Source organism: Taudactylus pleione, unplaced genomic scaffold (genome assembly GCF_031769625.1).
Source record: "Taudactylus pleione unplaced genomic scaffold, aTauple2 ptg000610l, whole genome shotgun sequence".
In the NCBI taxonomy this organism is placed as follows: Eukaryota; Metazoa; Chordata; class Amphibia; order Anura; family Myobatrachidae; genus Taudactylus; species Taudactylus pleione.
The window spans coordinates 95,192-112,574 of NW_028285012.1; the positions used below are offsets into that span (position 1 = coordinate 95,192).

Genomic DNA, 17,383 nt, shown 5'->3' on the forward strand with positions numbered 1-17,383 from the left:
GGCTTGTGCCGTACAGGCTTTTTGGGCTTGTGTGTATTGGATTTGGCATTCCATGTGATCTTTGCCTCCAAATAGCAGACAATGGAGGCCATTCAATAGAACACGATGTGAATAGCAGCCGGGAAGGTGTTTCTGGAACTATTCAATTGACCACGCTGTTAACTCAATTAAGGATTTCTTCTCACACACTCCTGAGGGTGCAAGCAGAAATTCGACTAAAGTGCTGGCTGCGATGCTGTTTTTCAGTTCAGCACGGTGCTAACAACATCGCGGCCGACACTTAAGTCGGAAAATGCTGGTTAGAATGCCTAAACACCCGGCTTAAGGCGCGCTAACCTGCATCTCCCGACTAAGTGCCGGGCATGGGAACAATTTAATAGCTCCTGGAACTCCTTTCCAGCATTATTCACATCTCATTTAATTGAATAGCCCCCAATGGTGGCGATTCAATTCAGCACGTTGGTAAATAGTCCCGGGAAGGAGTTCCCGCAGCTATGCTATTCAGCGCGCTGTTAAGTCTGACTAGAACCACTTAAGTCGGAGAATGCCGATTACTGCGCCTTAAGCTTGTTTCGTCGCTGTAACCAGCATTCTCCGGTTAAAGTGCCAGTTGCGAGGCTGTTAGCCCTTCGCTAAGCTGGAAAACAGCATCGTGGCCGGCACTTAAGTCTGATTTCTGTTCGCACCTCAGGAGGGTGCGAGCAGATATTCTGTAATCTGACTTAACAACAGCGCGCTGAATTGAATAGTTATGGGATCTCCTGCCCGAGGCTATTCAGCATAGTGCTAAATTGAATAGCCCCCACTGTGGGTAGAGGGTTAAGCTGCATACACACGGAACAATTTTGTAACCAACGATTGATTATCTGTCAGATTTTCCCTTGAAAAGTGAACGATTTTTACAACTATGAAGGAAAAATGTTCCTTCCCTTAATGAAAATCGTTATGTTGGACAGTCTGAAATGTACTACAATCGGGAGAGCGCTTGAACGATTTTCGTTCATCACTATAATTCAGAAACTGAACGATTTTTTGAACGATAACGACGTCGTTATATAGTGTTCACTCTAACTCCAGTGGCAGGCATGGCGCCGGAGCTAGAGAAGGCACAGCTGCATGCGCCTAAGGCGCGTGCGTGCACCCGAAAAAATGGCGTGGCCATTGAAAGGGGGTGTGACTATAAGACGCGTCACCCTTGGGGGCGTGCCCGGCACTTATGGACACGTCGGGCAGCCCCCAAACGCTGCTGACAGGGAGAGTAGATGCCTGGCGTCTATTCACCAGCGGTGACCGGGTCATCGCACATTTCCCCCACCCGCCGGACACTGCGACCCGTGGGTGAAGACGGCACCCGCAGGCTGTGAGGGCAGGGCACTTTTTGCCCTCCTGCAGGAGGGAAGGGCGCTTTTTGCCCTCCAGAAGGAGGGCAGGGCGCCGCACCCCGCTAAAACAGCCTAGCGGGAATGCTAGTTATAGTTAAATCGTTCAAAAAATCGGTACGTGTGTACGCACCTTTACTGTAACACTAGTGCTTTCTGCACACGGACAGCAGTCTTCAATTATGTCCATGCTCATTGTCAGTGCTAATAATGCCTGTTATGTTTAGGTGTGTGAAAGCGCACTACATGAAAGGTGGAGATATTCCCAAGGAAGCATTTTGATTGGTCTTCAGTAGAAATGGGGATGTCCACATAAGTGGGCACATTAGAGATCTCATCTAATTCTGGTTACATTCAGGGTTAGTGTAGTAGTTTTTTATTTTATTTTTATGTTTTAAAGTCCCGTCCTGAGCATGAAACTAGAGCCTGGTTCGCAATTATTTATTATTTTGAATCTTTAAAAATGAACATGTTTGAAATGTAGCTTTTTTTTTTATAAAGTTCAAAGGAACACTTATTTTATTTATTTCCTTCTAACAACACAACTAAAACTAATTTAATCTTTAAAGGCTCGGGTATCTTGGACGTCCTCCAATATTGCCTAATAAGCAGACAAACAGAAGTAAAGGGAACAGACCTGAATAATCACTAATCTTAAACAGCCAAACCTGCTTTATAAGAAGCCCCATTTACATAGAACCCGACCACGTGACATTAAATCGTTGACCCCTACATCAAAGGATTTTGCACTTTGATCCTATCTGAGTGCGCATCATTACTAGAAGATTTTTTTTTCCGTGTTTGCTGAGATTTGGCTCCCAAGATTGCATAGCTCCTGAGGAGGAGCCTATATGTGAGAGAGGTCACCTAGCTGATTGACGCTGCCCACAGATTTACTGCTCCAAGGCTGATTATCATTAAACTCTTTAAATGTTTTTTTTTGTACAGTTACTTTTAGAATTCTGACTCCATTACATACATTTATTAATTTACCACTGACTAGAGAAATGATACGTGCAAACAATGTTTTCAAGTTCTTGTAGTTGATATATTGTACAATTCTGGAGGCTTGGTAATATTTTGGTTGATGTTTTTGCAGTTTAAGGGGGGAGGGGTATCCAATTAGCCGTGATCGACGGAAAACAGGGAATTTTTTGCTGATTATCCCCGTGCAGGGCCCCCTCCTCTCTCCCCAGTGGCCGGCAGCCGACTGACGTGGCTGGGCAGCCACCGGAGCATTAATAGACTCTGGGCACTAGAGTGTGCCTGGAGTCTACTGCGCAGAACGCTGGCCGCCGCGGCCATTTTCCGGTGTTCTGAGCAGCGCTGACACCCGACACGGTACCACGGACAGGTGAGTTTAAAATAATATGGGTGCAGGGTGTGCAGGCCCCCCCTGGACCCGGGGGCCCGTGTGCCCCGCACACACTGCACCCATATAGATACGACACTGCTTCCGAACAACGTTTAGTTGACTCCGTGCTGTGATTGTAGATGGTCTCAGCCCGTCTTGCAGTGTATGCTGGTGCGGCGATTACTGTCCCTTTTCCCCTCCCCTCATCTGTTCTTTCTGGTCGTGCAGTCTATGACCAGCTTTAGTACTTGTTGAACAAGTCTTTAGTTAATTCTATTTGTTTATTTTATCAACTGTATGTTGGATTACTTTCTTTTTCATCCATGTCGTAGGGTAGTTGCTGAAAAAGGGCCAAATTGTAGCCCTTGAGAAGCTTGGTTCTGAATGGAAAACTATTGCCTTTTATTGCTCTTTGTCTTCTTATCACTGTAAGCCCAGCATGGTGCATGTAGTTGGTTCACACAGTCTGTGCCGTAAAATACATGATGGCATTGTCTGGCAGCTAAATAAATATAAGGGACGACGGAGACTGCCACGATTGGCTGACAAGGGACGACGGAGACTGCCACGATTGGCTGATGAGGGACGGCAGAGGCGTCCATGATTGGCCGACGAGGGGTAGCCGAGACGGTCACAATTGGCTGACAAGGGACGGTGAAGAAATTAAATACTGTATAGTGAGTTTATGTGTAAAGCCAATTGCTCTGGTCCCATGATGAGTGATTTAGATGATTGTAATACACTGTGGCTCTGAAAATGTAATCTGCTTGCATTTTAAGGATGACAGGGCCCCTATTGGTCACCTTTCTTTTTGGAAATACTAAATTATGTTAGAACACTCATTAGTCGGTGAACATTCTGTTTTCATAGTTGGATTTAGTATAGATTTATATTTAACTGTTGTATCTTTACTCTGAGAAATGTGTGAGATTACGAAGTATTGAGCTTTTCTCCCTTGCTGCCATTGAAAACATTTCAGTGTACTAATAGGTGTAAATGAATCCCCAGTGTCTGTGTGTGCGATCCTTAACAATAAGTGGATTGGGTCAGAAAACAATGTATCTCCTTAATAAGAAATAGTCTGAGGACAACGCCTTTAACCTTATTTCCAGGCATCCAGGAACCTACACGTGAAGGTAATATGTTTCTCTTGCTGTGTTAATCCCTATGCAGCCGTGTAGGCCCGGTATGCATCATATGTTGTTCTAAAACTCCTGGCACAGTACTAGCTGAGGTGGACAGGGAACATCAAATTGCCAGATGCTGTTTATAAAATCTCATTTTTATAGTATTCATTATGTATCAACGTTTTGTCTTCATTAGCCTCAGGAATAATACATGCCAGATGGAATGGATTTATCTCTGTTCCAACTTGTACCTTTAAGCTTTAGAAGTGTTTTCTCTGTACTTTTGGGAAGAAGCCAGTTATGGGGTTTAAACTTGTTCAGCAGAAAAAACTGGCCAGTTTCTGCATCGTCTTTCACCATCCTGCAGTATGTGTCAGGGGGCGCCTTGTAGGACGCCCACTCACAGATGGCTATACATCCATCAGCGGCGTTATTCGGATGGCGAATTCTGTTTAAGTGGGTCTGAAAATTGGGACCTGTTGATTTGACCATGCTCGCTGGATGGACCAACAAATTGGTGACTTCAGTGCCTTTGTTTTTCACTTTTAAACTAAATATAATATTGACATTTTATTTTTAGTTTCCAACGGCATACTAATTGTTACTTTACATGGTAAAACTAATTTGAAAGATTAACCTTTTGTAGTACAGTAATGAAAATAAGTGGTACTTTCATTTACAATAAGGTTAGTCTGCCATTCATCCAGACCCTGTGGACATAGGACCTGATTCAGACCCGCTCGCAAGTTGCAATCACTCGCTGGCAAAAAAAGAGGCCGGATATGTAAATTAAGCGCTCGCACTGCGTCGCGTAAGGACGCCCACTGTGTTAGCGAGCTACGGCAAAGTGCGCTCGCAAGTGTCTGAAGACACCCCCTTGCCACTCTCAACACACGTCATCTCCGGGAAATGTATGATTAATCGGGTCCATCGTGAGTCATCGGAGCTGCTCGCTGCCCTTGGGGTTGCCTTAACCCCCCGCAAGCACTGCGATCAGTGCGGCCTGAAAAAACATGCAGGTGACGTGTACAGTGACACAACTTTGCTAATTATGCACGCCCTTTAAACAGCGTTTTGGCGGGCAGACACGCCTGCGTTCGCAACACCACTCCCCCGTTCACATGCACCTTCCCCTGTTACCACCCACAAACTGCGCTATTTGTGACTCAAAGCCGTGACCCGATAGTGACTTACGAGCTACCAAAATCAGATTGCAACGAATGGCTTGCGCACTGCGAATTATACGCGTGCGCAGATGGGCGAAAATTGCTCACAGCGAGCGATCGCGCCTTAGCGAGTGGGTCTGAATGAGCTCCATAGTGTAGAGGTGCTGGATACACTTTACAAAATACATTTTAGTCTAATACATTTAGAGCAACCAATGATGTAATATATCATCTGGTTTTCTAAATAAAATCTGCATTTCAGTTCTGACCGATGTCAGTGTGGACTAGCAAATGGAAGCATGGGTATTGGTTGCCAATAAATATTCTTGTAGAGCTTTTTTAAAGTTATAGGAAGTGTTTTGCCACTATCTCAAAACTTATTTTATAAACCGCATAGCGCCTAGTACCGAAGTCACTCCATCTGCCTTTTTATGAGCCGTCTGACTGACGCCTCTTGTAAAATGTTTACAAAGTTTGTGTGAGTCCCGCACAGATTATCTTGAATTATCAAATTTATTGTTGTCCCCTTTTCCCCTTGGTATTTTAACTTGCATTATATTTGAGATATGGTGTATGTTCCATAATTTATTTTAAGCCACTGTAAAGGGAATGGTGCTACCTAGCTCACTGATTACTATTGGAATTAATAAAAGGAAAGTATGTGTAGTGAGAGACTTCAAAGGTGCACTCCAGGGCCTCCTTGGAAATTGGTTACTCCTAAATAATATTTCAAATATAACTTTTCTTAACCTTTCTATTACAATCACAGACAAAAATGAAAAACGAAGAGAGTAAAGAAAGTGCTATAAGAATAGAAATTGTGTATTAATAATATGATTAAAAAACCATTCAGCTGAATCACTTTAATGTCAATTGCTCTGTATTATTTAAAGTCCTTATATATCATGTATTGTTGATATGATCCACCTATGTAGTTAGGCAGTACTGTCTCCTCTGAAGACAGGTTATTTGTTGATGTAGTAACAGAACAATTGTAATATTGTAAACCAATATTGTTTCAATGTTACTAGGGTCCACATATAATGTTAGTGTAACTGTATCCTTTAAGGCAGTTTTTTAGGAAGATATAAAACAGGATAGGGGGAGATAATAGAGAAAGATGTTTTATAACATTTCTCAGTGTTATCTAACAGTAAAGGATAATGTCACACATTTATTGTCTCTCCAGTCCTTCTCCACATTGATTTCACAATATCTATTCGTGGAGTGTACTTTCCCCTTATTTGATGGAGATCTGAGGTATAGTTAGTCTTTCTCAAACATGTGATGCACAAAATACAGAATTCCTCACTTATATATGGGTCCCCCTTCCTATTACTAACATAGTGTGGGAATGCAGCCGCGGGTCTGACACTGCCCGCCGTTACTGATTCCCCTTCCTATCTGCGGCTGCGATTGCCTCGTGGATCTATTAATGTCCACTGCGGGTCTGACACTGCCCGCCGCCACTTCTCTTTAAGTCCCGTGTGCTTCGGACTTAGGTGCTGTTATTAATAAAAGTTATATTTTAAATATTATTTAGGAGTAACCAATTTCCAAGGAGGCCCTGGAGTGCACCTTTGAAGTCTCACACTATACTTACTTATCTCTTGTAAAATGTAAGAATATAGGGGGCAATTACATTATTGTGTGGGTGCCTATAAGTAATGGGTGCCCGTTGGCAGGTATTCAATTATTTGCCGATCGGATGTGAGTGTGCGTTATTTCTGCTCGCAGACCTCAGAAGTGGCAAACAGCAAAAACCGGGTGTATTTGGGCACGATAAGTAGTGCGGTAACGCCCGACCGGCAAAACAATGTAATCGCTCTGTTGGGCGCCCATTACTTATCGCCGGGCAAAAAGCTATTTAATTCTTCCCCCATAGAGTGAAGTTATAGCCCGTAGGGATGAATGTCAGGATCTAGCACAAACCACAGGAAACAAGTGCAGCTCTTTCCTTCAGATAGCTTTTCCCACTTTCCGATAACTTTAATGATTGTTTTGTTCACCATCTGACAACATACACAAAGTATAATACAGCTTTATGTTTTAGGAGTACTTTTTGTTTGTTTTCTTGGCCATTGTATGTAACACAGCCTTGTCCTGCTCGCGGCATTCGCTGAAAGCATTGCAGAAAAGCAAACTAGAAAGCTTGGCAAAGGTAATACTGAAATCTGGTTCCCTCTTGTCTATAATCCTCGGTCCGTATTTACAAACGTCACCTTCTCGCACAGAAAGTATATTACCTTCTAGTTTGGTAGATGATGGTCAGATTCTCGTCCAAGCTTTGTGCAGAGCGAAAAGTCACTTCTTTGCGTTTCTGAATGTTACACAGTGGGGTTTGTACAGCTCTCCCAGGTATATGGAAGTAAGTAGTTACATTGGAAGCTATCACAATCTTTTTTTCAATTTTGAGAGCAATTATCTGCAACCATAAAAAAAATGTATATCTGTAATTTCACAGACAATGTCAAGCGCCAATTAAAAATCTATTAAAGCTGGTGTTGTAACACCTCAATATAGTGTTCACTTTGAATCTTAATGTTTTTATGCCCTGAGCAAAAAAATCTTGTCTCTTCAGTGCATACCACACCCATGTAACCTTCACTGTATTTGAGTGTGTGTATATTTATTTGGAGAGAGAGAGAGATTTAAACATTTTTGGTTTGTTTTTGGTACTGCCCCCTCATTGTCAATCATTTATCCGTCTTCCCCGCCCCTCCTGACGTAAGGCCGGCTGGTGTCTGGCCCTGAATAACCCAGTGTATATTAATGTTTTGTAATAGTGCATGAGCCAGTTAATGTTAATAGTGTGGTGACTGACCTTGCTAGGAATGTAGAATATGGAACTGGAATGCTAGTTAGTTGATAGAGGAACACATGTGGAAGTAATTAGGCCTCACATGATGCAGCAAAGCCCACATAGTGTGACGCTGGCTGGAGCATGTGGTATGGTTTAATGTGCAACTGATCCCACATACTGGTCATGTGACACTGAACTGGTCATGTGACTTTATTACATACAGTATGAGAGCAGAGTCCTGCCGAGTTGTTAAAAGGATGAATTCGCCTTCTACAACTGAAATTTTAGACCCTTATTTTTGGTTCGGTGCTTCCATATGCACCATTTGCTTATACTCCGTGAGATCAGAGATGTTTTGTGAGTTGATATTCATGAGAATGCAGTCTACAAGTTCCCTTTTGTACCTTTATTACCCATTGGTGTCACTTGTTCATAATGAATGGATAGCCTGAATATTGGTTCATTCCTTCACTGTTTTATAGGCGACGGGTCCAGTCTTATGGGCTACAGATTTCCTGTACAACGCCAGCGGGATAAAGCTGTTCTTGTATGAAGTCTAGTGTTAGCATAAAGGCTCGGGGATCCCTGTGCCTGCTATGGCTTCGGTCTCTAGGAAAACATAACTGCTAATTAGGGCTTGTTCACATTTATCCTTTTGTGGCTGAAGAATGTACACGTGTGCCATATCTGCTTCTGCACATGCTCTTTACAGCTTCAGTTTCTGTTTTCATTTGGTGGCCTCTTGGCCCCCAGTGCATGCTAATTATATCACTTGTGTGAGATGGGACTTCTGTAGGGTGTAATACAGTCTGCCTTCAGTTGTAATAAATGGACATGTACATCAATGACGCATAGTGCCTGTTACGGATACAGTAACATTAGGCTTGATTCAGTTAGGAGCAATGCAGCGTGTACATCAGCTGCACTTATGGTAGCCCCTGAATCACATTTTATTACGCACCCCTATGGGGCTGTGAACTAAAATAGGAGAAATCAGCACGATTTAGGGTGCAGTTGCAATGCTGTCACAACTGCACATCACAGATCTCATAAGCAATGACCTCTGTACCCATTTACTTGTTGCATGTGATCTATCCATTGTTTTTGTTTGTACTATACTTTTAACAGTGATGGCATCCTATGAATACTATATAGAAATGATTGTATTCTAATAATATAAATGAAGTGCCAAATCGACAACTTCGGCCCTGATTCAGAGCCGGTCGCTCTGACAGAGCGCTCGCTCTGAATCAGGGCCGGTCTTTTTTCTTATTTTTATTTTTAAGAACGGCCTCCTGGCAGCTCGCAAAGACCTACAGTAAAAGGTATACAATGTCTAGATAGACACCAGATGTTAAGGCCCCCATACACTGTGCGATATAACAGCCGATCCGACGGATTGGTACGATTTCGCTGCTATATCGTACCGTGTATGAGTATGATAATGGACAGAGGCCCTGATTCAGAGCCGGACGCTCTGAGAGCGTTCGCTCTGAATCAGGGCCGTCCCTGCTCCTTTTTGGAGCGGCCTCCTGGCCGCTCGCATAGCTGTGGGTGACCACCCACAGCTATAGCGAGCGGCCAAAATGATGGTCGCGATGGTCAAGACCATCGCGACCATCGGGCTTGCGACGAGACCCTTGTGGTAGGGTCTCGCTGCCGCAAGCCCTGGAGTGCTTTTGGCTCTATCAGAGCCAAAAGCACTCCCACTGACATCACTAGTGATATCAGTGGGGCCGACCCCAGACGGTAGGCGTTCCCATGGGAACGCCTCAGTCTGTGCAGCCACGCTCCCGGCACGCCCAACAAAGGGGGCGTGCTGTCAATCACCATCGACAGCACGCCCCCTTTGCTACGAGACCCATAACGATGGCTTGGCCGTCGTTATTCGGGTCTCGCGCATGCGCGCGATGGAGCCGGCTCCCTCATGCGCACTTGGGCAACATCGACCCGCTTGCCAGCTCTCGCGAGCAGGTCTGAATTAGGCCCAGAGGCCCTGATTCAGAGCCGGACGCTCTGACAGAGCGCTCGCTCTGAATCAGGGCCGTCCATCTTCATTTTTAGAGCGGCCTCCTGGCCGCTCGTATAGCTGTGGGTGACCACCCACAGCTATAGCGAGCGGCCATGATGATGGTAGCGATGGTCAAGACCATCGGGCTTGCGACGAGACCCTTGTGGTAGGGTCGTGGCCGCAAGCCCCAAAGAGCTTTCGGCTCAAACAGAGCCGAAAGCTCTCCCACTGACATCACTTGTGATGTCAGTGAGGCCGCCCCCAGACGGTAGGCGTTCTCATGGGAACGCCTCCGTCTGGGCAGCCACCCCCCCGGCCCGCCCACCAAAGGGGGCGTGCTGTCCCTCAACATCGACAGCACGCCCCCTTTGGTGCGCGAGACCCGGAGCGACTGCCCGTCGCTATCCAGGTCTCGCGCATGCGCTCTGGGCCACTATCGACCCAATTGCGAGCGCACAGCGCTTGCGACCGGGTCTGTATCAGGCCCTTAGCCTGCATTGGGTGTGATGGTTATTTATTTCATATATTGTTAAAAAGCTTTTAGGATTAGTAAAATAAATGCTTATTGTGATCCAGACCAATAAATAGGTATATTTTGCTTTAAGGAGCGAGAAAGCAACATCCCAGTGTTTTATAAAGCCTGTTTTACACGCTGCGGATCTGTCCTCCCCCTGGCCTGAAAGCTGGTGGGGGAGGATTGTTACAACACAAAAGTTGTTAGTGAAATCTGAACCATCTGGCTGATTATCAGGAATGCTGTGTAACTGCATTCTGTGTGACAGCTTTTCACCAAGATTTACCACGTGTGTCTGTCTGGTATTAGGCCAGGGAACAGCAGAGCACTGTTCCTACATGTCATAGCCTTTCATTTAGAGGTTAGCACAGGGATCTCTGTGGAAATTTGCATGCCAACCTTTTAGTCAGCAGGTTTATTTTCTCATTGTGTTTTTTTCCTTTGTGTTCTCCTCTGGGTTCTTTCTGTTCTCTGTAACAAGGTTTATGCCGGGTACTGTGCATGATCTGGTATAAATAATGCTGGCCATACACTAGACCTTCCAGCTCTCATCTTAACTTGCTGCTACATACTCCTTCCTCCCTGCCTACCACATCTGTGTCACACCTGTTTGTCTGCCCCTCCCCTTTAGAATGTAAGCTCTTAGGAGCAGGGCCCTCTACCCTCTTGTGCTTCTCCGTTCTCTACTTTCATCTACTTACTCCCCACTAGGGCACCTAACACTTGGTTGCTTTGCTCTGTTGCTTATCTGGGTGTCATGGCTGTGAATGTAGCAATGTATATTATCCATGTCCTGTATTGTATTGTACTGTAAGTCACTGGTCAACCTATTTGTGTACTTTGTAAGGCGCTGCGGAACACTTGTGGGAGGTTTGGGAGCAAACGGCTGTCATTTGTTCCCATACATTACCAGCTTTTCATACCAACCAACTAGTAGGATGGTTGGATGAAAGTTGGTCTAGTGTATGGGCAGCTTAAGAACATGCTCATCCGATCCAATAAGACTGTATGGAATAACAGGAATTAGACAGTAAATAGTATGAATTGGAGGTAGCCAATAGCAGGAAGCGGACTCGGCTCTGTAGATCTTTTAGCAAACGTAGGAATGCTGGGGCTTGCAGTTCCTCAGCACCTGGTTTACAATTTAAAGGGAATGTTTGCATTTGCACAAGGAGGTGTTTTAGTGCACAAAACACATTTCTGTAGGTTCATGGGTTCTGTGAATCTGTAATTATTGGAAGGAGTTTGTTATTGACGGATTGTAATTACTGTTTAGAGACCCGTAAAGGGTGCAGGGTTACAGGTGTTCTGTTTATAGGAATTTATTTTGGGGCACAGGTTTCCATGGTTTTATTGCCACCAGTGACCGTAACAGATGCAGTGCATTCCGAACAACACGTTCTGCTCTTGAACTGTTATCTGAAGTCATTGATAAATGCAAATGGTATTTTAAACCTCACATAGGATGGGAAGACAATTCCACGCACATACAGATTACTCTACAAAAATAAAAAGGCTTAATAAGAAAGATTATAAGAAATGGGCAAAAATGCTGAGCTACATAAAAGCTGGACTGCCCCATAAATGGTACCAAGTGCCAGGCCTGACTCTCTCTATCAGGAAATCCCCCCCCCCCCCCCCAAAAAAAGCACAAAACGTCCCTTTCCTATAACAGCTAGATATACCTATTTACAGAACTGACACTATATTGTCTGTGATAACTCCCAGCAATGACTGTATCTTCAGTTATCATTTTACTCTTACCAAAGCTATGTTTCTTTGTGTAATGTAATATAATCAATTAGCACACAAGGATTAGCTATCTCTTGCTTGGTAATTTCAGGAATATTACTCAGTTATTGTCCTAATTATTAGTACTGTGCATTTTACTTTTGTATAAATGTAACCTCTTTGTACACAGCTGGAGACGATCAGAGCTTAAGGTGCGTACACACTGAGCGATCAGGAAATACAGTACAATTACGACATCGTAATCGTACCGTCGTTCCTGATCCCCTGTAGTGTCTGCACTTAACGATCAGTCGTTCAGTGCAGGTACTGTCCATCATTTCTGAACATGCCAATCTGTCGTTATCGGCAGATTGTGCTGCATGTTCAGGCGATGGACAATGTCGGAAACGACCAGCGTGCGCATCGCTGCTCATTTCCTACATTTTAGTGCACGAGTACCTAGCGATTGCATGATTACGATGTCGTAATCGTGCAATCGCTCAGTAATATCGCCCAGTGTGTACGCACCATTAGTCTGTGTAAAAGGTTTTTTATGACCAACTACAAGGCGGAGCAGACAACAGGATGTGTATCACAATAACCCCCCCCCCCTTCCCCGCTGCCTAAACCTAAGTCTCCCAGGGGGGTGCCTAACCCTAACCTCCCCCTGGGGGTCCCTAACCCCCCCTAGCCTAACCCTAACCTCACTGGGGTGTGCCTAACCCTAAGTCCCCCCCCCCCCTCCCTCCCGGGAGCCCCTAACCTAGCCCTCCGCCCCCCCTTCGATCTTTAAACCGGGTGTCGGGCTCCCGGTGTAGGTCTAATGACAGGCGCCGGGATTTCCACGCCTGTCATTAGTACCGTGCCGGGATTAGACAGTCGGGAAGCCGGCGGTCAGGATTTCGTCCGTCGGCTTCCCGAAGTGCAAAGGAACATAATGGTGCACATCGGACTGCCTGCGTGGTGGCGGGTGTAGCAGTCAGGTTGTTCTGACCCATCTAAGTGATTAGGTTGGACATGCAAGGAAACGAGAACAGCAAAGTAATGAGTGATTTTTGTATTATATACTGCAGTTTCCCTAGGGTTTTCAGCTGTATTATTCTAATGTCCTAAAATGTGTACCGCGTACCCCGTTACCACTAATGCCTGTAAATTTGTTTTAACTACCCCCAAATATATCTTTTAAGCTAATTATTGATGCTTCCCGTAAGAAGACACTTGGGGCTGATAGAGAGTTGAAGGCAAAATCAGGTATTTCCACACATACGCAGAGCCATACATATCTTGAGATGCATTTGCCTCTGCATTATGTGTGTATGTTATGATCATGGTGTATAAGACACATCTCCTAACAGTACTATATGCGCATCATTACTGGACGGTGTGTGCTGCACTTGTATGGAGATGTCCTTACTGAACTTTTACCTACATGACAACATTAGTATGTGTCCCCCTTACCGTTCCTCCTGTTCTGTCATAAATTTTGATTTGTGAATACATTTTTTTTTGTTTGGGGTTTGTATGGCTTTAAACAGAAGACCTGCTGAGAAACTTAATTTCTCTACCAGCACCTATCCCCATCTTCCCCCTCATCTGCCATGCAAGGTTGCTCTTGTCCCCTGTTATGTGTCTGCAGTACTCCAGGAGAGTAGACTCACAGAACCGATGCCTTGCTCCTCGTCACACTTTTCTGGTCTGCGGACAGAAATGACTGGCAGATGTGGCATGCAGTGCTATCATTTGGTACTGTGGCCTGGAAGGGTCAGAACATTATTTTTATTGCAAATCTACAAGGATAGCAAATGAACAATGGAACACAGACTGCGGCTTCAGTTGCTCTATCTATCCTTATATACATACACTGAAATGCGAAAGTCATGGGATAGCAGTATGTAAAGGTAATGGTAGGTGGCATCACCTTACTGTGACGTCTTGGAAATACCCAGACCTGCATTGTTTGTAGCCTGATCTCTCGGGAGTCGGTTTGAAAGGCTAGGCTGCTTATGCAAGGCAACGTGAATTATCGTAGTTCGAAACGGAGCATGATAGTGGGTGCCCGACGGATGGGACTTTCCATTTCCAAAGTTGCGCGGACATTCTACGTTCCTCGATCTGTGTCAAACGTGTACCGGGAATACCTCATGGAAGGCATTACCACCCACTGCGGACAACGCAGTGGCTGACCATGGGTGCTCTGGCTCAAATCACATCCGCATATCCACATTCAATTCAGGAGATACCAGACGCATCTCCTACAGGTCAGTGCAGCGTTCTTCAGCTTCCATGGGATATGGGAGCAGAAGACGCACCAGAGTGTCCTTGTGAACACTGCTACAGCACCTCACCTTGGCTTGTGACTTCGCTACTCGGACCTTGGAGGACTGGCAACATGTGGCGTGGTCCGATGAGTCATGGTTCCAGTTGTTTCGGGCTGATGGTAGAATTTGGCTGTGGCGCAGACCCCTGGACAAGACACTGTGCAGGCTAGTGGTGGTTCCATGATGGTGTGGGGTGTGTTTATATGGCATGAGCTTGGTCCACCTGAGCACATCATTGACTGGTAACTGCTATGTTGCATTGCTTTGATGACCATTTGCAGCCCTTCATGTACCCCCACAACGATGGAATATTCCAGAAAGATAATACATGGTGTAATCTGTCCCAAGTTGTCCAGAATGGGTTCTGGGATGATTTTAGAGTGCTCTGACAAATGGTGTGGCTACCACATTTGCCCGACGTGAACCCAATAGAGCATTTATGGGACGTGGTGGAAAGGTCCATTCGCACCCATGATTGTGAACCTACAAATATCAGGGAGCTGTGGGAAGCTATCCAGTTGGCATGGGTCAACATCTTTCCAGAGGCCTTCTATGCCACATCAATTTGCTGCACTTTGTCGGGCTAGAGGGGGTCCTACACGATACTAGGCATCTATCCCATGACTTTTGGCACTTCACTGGTGTATATAAAATATATCTCTATATACATATCTCTTTCTCTGTCTCCCACACTTAAAATTGTTATTTTAATGTATTTAGCGTTCCCGCTAGGCTCTTTTAGCGCGGCGCCGAGCCCTCCTTCTGGAGGGCAAAAAGCACCCTGCCCGGCATCTATTCTCCCTGTCTGCAGCGCTTGGCTGCTGCCCAGCGTGTCCGTAAGTGCCGGGCACGCCCCCAAGAGTGACGAAAAGGGGACGCGTCTTATAGACACGCCCCCTTTTAAGGCGCGCGCGTGATCCTTCGGCGCGCCTACATAAGTGTCCTCTATAGCTCCGGCGCCCTGTATTAATAAAAAACCTGTAGCTTTTCAACTAATTTTATTTACTGTCCCCTGTAATATACTGGTAGGTTAATTGGCTCCTAACAAAAATTACCCCTAGTGTGTATGTGTGTGAGCATGTGGTAGGGAATATAGATTGTAAGCTCCACTGGGGCAGGGACGGATGTGAATGGCCAAATATTCTCTGTAAAGCGCTGCGGAATATGTGTGCGATATATAAATAACTGGTAATAATAATAATAATAATCATAATATTTGGCACTGGCAAATGACTTTGATAGTTTCAAGCTAATTATGAGGCACTATATAAATTGCATGTAAAAATAAAGAGATTTACCTTTTTAGAACCTCAGTTTGCGTTTATTGTCCTATTTCTTTGGCCGATGGAGGGGGTGGGGTGTACAATCCCATAAAACATTGACTTGGTATTTCTGTTCTTACATGGCAGAAAATGTATGTTTAGCTCTGGTGTAAATGTCCATTTAAAAAAAAATGTGGTCATTTTCTTGCTTTTAATTTGGAAAAGCTGCTGCTTTTGTTACCATAATTATTCCTGGGCACTTTCAAATCCAAATGAGCGTTTAATATTTGGAAGTATCGTTTCCATTTTCTCCCTCACAAAGAATTTTTTTTTCCGCTGAGTGACTGAATTACACTAGACAATCCCATATGTGTTTTAACAGAATGCTGAAAAGTATATTGACTTACTGCATTTGCCACTCAAGGCTGTGTTTACCTTTAGGGACTAGAATTTGGACGCTGGTCAAGTCGTGCAGAATTATGTTGGCTATTAAAGTAGTCAGAAATCTGCTGCTGTTTCTGGCATAACCACAATAGCCTATTCTGGGAGAGGCAGCACACACATTATGACTTAAAGCTGATTTTCTTCATAATCCAACATAGTGCAGCTTATTTAAAGCGGCACTAACAGCTAAACCCCATTCTTCTAATATTGGCTTAAAGACGACCTGTACTCACAGCTAATGTTAATTACGCAGGAATGACAGGAGAATTGCTTCCTCGCAGGGAGGTGTTTATACATAGCTATAAGCTTTGTATGTTTCATTTAATTCAGAAGCACATTTGGTTGGAGATTTTGGTTGTTCTGTCCCCGCAGGCAGGTCATTTTCTGCCAAATTGGCACAATATGTTTGTAATTCCCCATTCAATTGCTTCATGTGTAACCAGCTTTATGCTATATCAGTGCTGGCTAGAGCCATGGAGTTAGGTAGCCAATGCACCTAAAATAGCTGCTGCTGGCACTTACCTTTAATTCACTTCTATTCATGTCAGTGACTCAAATCTCTTAACAGACCCTGAATTGAGATAGCCCAGGGGTCACTGCTAAAAATAATATATCTGTCTGTCAGGACAGGTCCCTGGTTGGATAGTGGATGTTGTTCTCATATTTTGTAGACCTCATGATAACTTACTATTAATCTTGTCAAATGTTTAACTCAATTCCAGAGATAAAAGAAAATACATGTAGTAAAATATTTCAAAACCTATTTAGAGCCAGTGGGGCATATTTATCCATTTTTTTTTTATACTAAAGTGTTAAAACGGGTTTTCACACTTTTTCACTATATTTTAGTATACCTCAAATCTATGAAAGGTCTTTTGGAGGAGAATTCACAAAAGTCTCCTCCAAGCCCTCAAATGCACATATTTTTAGTATGCAGCTCACATTTTCCATATCTGTAATGGGAAATGTGATCTGTTCCAGATTTACTTGGAAAATTGTTAAATAATTTTGGAGTGAGCATTGCGACAATAATGCCATATTCAGATGGCGTTGTGCATGATTTCCTCAATTTCCCCTATTCCTGCACTGCCCTGTCTGCATGCAGACAGAGAGCCGGCTTCTGTGATCAGTCTCTGTGTCTAAATAGACCACAGGCTGATCACAGAGAAAATAGTTCTAATAGAAACTAAATAAAATAAAACTTAACTGCATGCTGCACCCAGGGATCAGTGAACTCCTTATTTAATCCGTCTAGCTAATCTGTATGATCAGCT

General features: G+C 44.4%; 1 protein-coding gene across 10 annotated transcripts in view; it reads left to right on the plus strand.

Annotated features, from left to right (window-relative positions):
* The window catches only part of MLLT10 (MLLT10 histone lysine methyltransferase DOT1L cofactor), a 163,630-nt gene that overhangs the window by 21,013 nt on the left and 125,234 nt on the right, over positions 1-17,383 (plus strand). The gene's annotated exons all lie outside the window — the stretch shown is intronic.